At 45.2% G+C, this 5,456-nt stretch overlaps 1 pseudogene; it reads left to right on the top strand.

Annotated features, from left to right (window-relative positions):
- The first annotated feature begins 229 nt into the window (after positions 1–229).
- On the top strand, positions 230–1,106 carry LOC142452997 (myeloid leukemia factor 2 pseudogene; annotated as a pseudogene).
- Positions 1,107–5,456: the final 4,350 nt, after the last annotated feature.

A 5,456-nucleotide genomic window follows, 5' to 3' on the forward strand; every position in this document is an offset into this window, starting at 1 on the left:
TTTGCTTGCTGTGTTAAGCTGGGTTGACTAGAGAAACAAATCCAACGACACTCATATATGTATAAGAGAGAGCTTTATCGACTTCCGTCTGGGCCTGGCTGCGGCTCGGCCTCCATGGGCTGAGGTGGGGTGGGTAAGGAGGTGGCAGCTGTGGGAGGCGGAAACTGGCCGGATGGGCCGCTGAGTCCTATACGGGGACCGCGTGGATCCCCCTGGAGCTGCGACCAGGATGTTCCGCTTCATGAGGGACGAGGAGCCGGAGGACCCCATGTTCCTGATCATATGAGCCGGATGTTGACAGGGGGCTTTGGATACAGCCCCCTCCTCAGCATCACAGATGGCAACATGCCAGGGACCAGGCCTGGCAGCCGCAGGATGCAGACTGAGGCTGTCTCCCCCTTCGGGATGCTGGGAATGTCCGGTGGCTTCATGGACATGTTTGGGGTGATGAATGACATGATTGGGAACATGGAACATATGACCGCAGCAGGCAACTGCCAGACCTTTTCCTCCTCCACGGTCATCTCCTACTCCAATACCGGCGATGGTGCTCCCAAGGTCTACCAAGAGACGTCAGAGATGCGCTCTGCACCAGGCGGGATCCAGGAGACTCGGAGGACTGTCCGGGATTCGAACAGTGACCTGGAGCAGATGTCCGTTGGGCACCACATCCGAGACAGGGCTCACATTCTTCAACGCTCCCGAAACCACCGCACAGGGGACCAGGAGGAGCGGCAAGACTACATCAACCTGGATGAGAGTGAGGCCGCAGCCTTTGATGACGAGTGGCGGAGAGAGACCTCCCGATTCTGGCAGCAGCGCCCTCTTGAATTCCGAGGACATGAGGCGTCAGGGGGCGGGGGACTAAGGGCCGAGGGACCTCCCCGCCTGGCTATACAGGGACCCGAGGACTCCTCCTCCAGACAGTCCCGCCACTATGACTGTTGAAGGCCTGGGTCCCCAGCCTCTCCTGTACAACCGCGAGAGGCTGGGACATCGCCCCCTGAGAGAACTTGCCCCTCTCCAACTCCCACCCCCAATTTAATATTAATTAATAGGCAAGCTGGCCCCCACCTCTCCCTGGGGGCCTCAGGGCGAACATTCACAGCCCCTTGTACCTACTTCTTCTGTATGTCCCTTACCATGATGTGTCCGCTAACTTGATTTTTCATTTTGCTGCTCCCCCTCCCCCACTCCTCCCCCGCCATGCAGTGAAGGAAAGGTCTGTGGAGGTAAGCTCTGGGTGCAGGAGCCTCCTGGGCCTTCATCCACCTCTTCCTCAGAGCCCTGCTCTAGGGGCCATTCATTGGTCTTTGACCAGGACTGTGGAGGGAGAGGACTGGTCTCATTCCCAACTCCTTCCTGTCCCACCCACACACACACATAACAAAAGTCTTCCCTACACCCTCCTCTGCCTTTATTTTTGATTTGTGCAACTTGTAACTAGGTGTTTACGGAATAAAGAAGGACGGAGAAGACTAAAAAAAAAAAGAAGAGAGAGAGAGAGCTTTATATAAAGAAGTAATTATATATCAGGAAAAACATCCTAGCCCAGTCCAGATCAAGTCCATAAGTCCAATACTAGTCTATAAGTTCAATACCAATCCATAAATCCCTCTTCAGACTCACACAGTCACAAGTGATGATGCAAAATGCAGGAAGATCGCATGCAGGAAGACTTTTCAGAGGTTGGTGAAAAGTCTTGTGGATCAAGCGGTGATAGAAGCATCACAGGGCTGGTGCTGGTCTCAGCATAGTAGCTCACTGGCATGAAGGTGAAAGCAGAGAAAGAGAGAGGGAGATTCCCAGGACCCTCCTTATGAGGAGGTCACACCCACAAGAAGGCACCATCGGGCTATGATCTGATTGACAGGCTAGACTTCACCCCTACACTTCAAGTTGACACATAATTATGTAACTACCACCCTTGCCCAAAGCCAAGAAGACTTGAAACATTTACTGATGGAGGTCAAAGACTACAGCCCTCAGTGGGGATGACAATTCAATGTAAAGAAAATAAAAACCCTCACATCTGGACCAATAAACAACATGATAAATTGTGAAAAGACTGAAGTTGTCCAAGATTTCATTTATTGGAATATTACAATCAGTGCCCATGGAGTTAGCAGTCAGGTAATCAAACAGCATATTGCTTTGAACAAATCTGCTGCATAACACTTCTTAAAGTGTCGAAGAGCAAAGATCTCACTTTGAAGAGTATGGTGCACCTTTCCTCCAGCCATGGTATTTTCAATAGCTTCATAAGCATGTGAATGCTGAACATTAAATAAAGGATACAGACGAAGAATTGCTTATTTGAATAATGGGATTGGTGTCAAATGTTGAATATCTAATGAGCTGCAAGTAGAATAAACAAATCCGTATTGGAAGAAGTATAGTCAGACTATTTCTTTTGAGTGAGGACAGTAAGACTTTGTCTCCTTTCCTCTGAACATGGTATCAGCAGAGAAAAATTCCTACCGAAAGGCATTATGCTTTATAACGTACTAGACCCACTGCCATCAAGATCAGTTCTGGCTCATAGTTCTGCATATCAAAGTTCTGACATATATATTCTACATAGGGTCTCAAAGACAAACAAACAACAAAGCCAAACTCACTGCCATCAAGTCAATACTGACTCATAGAGACTCTGTAAGATAGGGTAGACTTGCCCTGTGTGTTTTCTAGACTAATTCTTTACTGGAGTAGAAAATCTTCTCTTTCTCCTGGGGTGGCTTTGAACTGTTGACCTTGCAGTTAATAACCCAATCCATACTTACTACACCCCTAGAGCTCTTCTTTTTAATCGTTTTATTGGGGGCTCATACAACTCTTATCACAACCCATACATACATCAATTGTGTAAAGCACATTTGTACATTCATTGCCCTCATTCTCAAAACATTGGCTTTCCCCCTAAGCCCCTGGTCTCCTAGGGCTCAACGGCCACACCAGTAGGACTCAACATAAAAGCACAACTGAATGAACTGGACACTACATCGAACTACTGTATTCTCAGACTTAGGACTGAAATACTCTGAAGGGAGAGGGGGCAAAGGATGGTCAGTCCAAGACTCTGGAAATGATGGTCATTGGACCTTGGGTGGAACCCCTGGTGTATTGGGTGTTCAGTGAAATGGGAGCCAGAACCACCATATATTTAGTACCTCAATGCTCCCCTTGTATTAATAGGCCAGGTTTTGGTCAGAGAGGCAAGAGTCTGAACTTGTAAGAAAAGATAGAGGAAAACATCCCCTTGCACCAGCCCCATGCTCAGTGTAAACAGATCTCAATCATTTGAGAAATCAATATGAAAAGCAACAACCCATGGATTGCATCTCACAGTTGGGCTATACTCACACAAACTCCTCATATCAACAGTATCTTAAATTCTATGCCATTGGATAAGTTATTGATGTTATCAATATAATAAATATCCTTATACCCTAGAGCAGTGGTTCTCATCCTTCCTAATGCTATGACACTTGAATACAGTTCCTCGTGTTGTGGTGACTCCCAATCATAAAATTATTTTCATTGCTACTTCATAACTGCAATTTTGCTACTGTTATAAATTGTAATGTAAATATCTGATAGGATTATTTTCATGGTTACAAATTGAACATAAAGTCTTCATGCCAGGTACTCGTATGTGGACTTATCTGCCTGTGGACAGACCGCCTGGAGACAGAGGAGTGGTGTCTCGGTTCCTAAAACCATTGGAAATATATGTTTTCCAATGGTCTTAGGCGACCCCTGTGATCATTCAACACCCCCTTGCCCCCAAGGGGGTCGCGACCCACAGGTTGAGAACCACTGCTCTAGGAGATGATTGACAGTGTTGGGGTTTTTTATTCCATTTGGTTTTTTCCCACTTTGTTGTTGTTCTTTTTTACTTTTGCTTTATTTTATTTTGACCTTCACAATAAATGAGAGTCACTCATAATTCATGTACAAGCAGATGGATTCTGGGCTCCATCTAGCCCCTTAAAGCTACTCCCAATCCAAGAGAGTTAGTTCTTATAACATGGCCCTGGCTCAGTACTCGCCTTCATGAAGAGGTCACTAAGACATGGGTGCAACAGCAAAGTGTGGTGGAAAAGGATGTGGTGCCCAGCTTCCAGTTGAATAGTGTCTGGGGTCTTAAAGGATTGTATTCAAACAAGCAGCCATCTTTTTTTTTTTTTTTTTGAGCTGTCAACAGAACTTTATTCACTGGAAGCGGTGCCAGGCTGGTGCCCTGGGGAGTGGCATGCCCCTTGGCCCCACCCCTCCTGTGTTTGGACCCTAGTGAACTGTGCAGTCTGCCCTCCCTCCCTGGTGCCAGGGACAGACCAACCAGGGTCAAGCAGCCATCTTAATGAGGCATTAACTAAGTCCACATGGAAGAAGCACACCTATGTGATCCAAAGATGATAACGCAATCCAAATATGATGAAGGGAGAAGTATCAGAACTTCAATTGAGAAGATCCAATTTGTAGAAGGCTATGGAGGACACTGGGAGCCCCAAAACCATCTACAGAGGGTCTAGTGAGATTAAGTTTCTGGCAGCTCCCCAGGCCACAGCGAGGGACCCGGACAGCTTTACTATCAGATAGAGATGATTGTAAACTTGATTATGGTGGATTGGACATGGTATAACTTGATACTTGATCAGCTGATCTCCATTTTTTGTAATTAATCACTTTATTGGGGGCTCTTACAAACTTATAACAATCCGCCATTCAATTGTATTAAGCACACTTGTACATGTGTTGCCATCAACATTTCCAAAACATTTTCTTTCTACTTGAGCCCTTGACATCAGCTCCTCTTTTTTTCCAGCTGACCTCTCTCTTGACCCAACCTGAATTTTTCTCTTGGCTCAAATATCTCTCACTTGTTCCACAACAGAAATTTCTTCTCTGGCTTTTTAAATATTGATGGTGGTCTTTTTTTCTCTTTCTCCTTATTGTTATCTTTATATTATTATTTTCTTCTTGTTCTTTTGTTTTCTTTTTTATTGTTTCCATGGGTTTCCCAGTGTGTCAAGCACAGACGGGATGGAAGCATAGACACAATCACTGAGGCAATGGCATATGGGGGAGGCAAGAGGAGAGGGAGAGGAGATGTGGGGAGCAAACAACGAATGTGGGGGGGGAGCATTAGAACTAATTGTGATGATGTATATACAACTCCTTTGAAAAAGCAATTTAACTATGGAATTGTGTGATATGCAAATATTGTATCAAGAAACCTGCTTAAAAAAATAAAGGAAAAAGTCATCAAACTTGACAAATGGTTACCATGAGCGAAGGAAGAAGAGTTTTGCTTAGGCGTCATTGAGTTTATGTTAATGGTGTTGGATATAATTTGGAAAAGAATATCAATAATGGTTTGCAACACAAAGAATATAACCAATGACACTGAATTACACATGTAAAAGTTATTAAATTAGAGAATGTTTTCTTGT

The sequence above is a fragment of the Tenrec ecaudatus genome, chromosome 7 (assembly GCF_050624435.1).
Source record: "Tenrec ecaudatus isolate mTenEca1 chromosome 7, mTenEca1.hap1, whole genome shotgun sequence".
Classification (NCBI taxonomy): domain Eukaryota; kingdom Metazoa; phylum Chordata; class Mammalia; order Afrosoricida; family Tenrecidae; genus Tenrec; species Tenrec ecaudatus.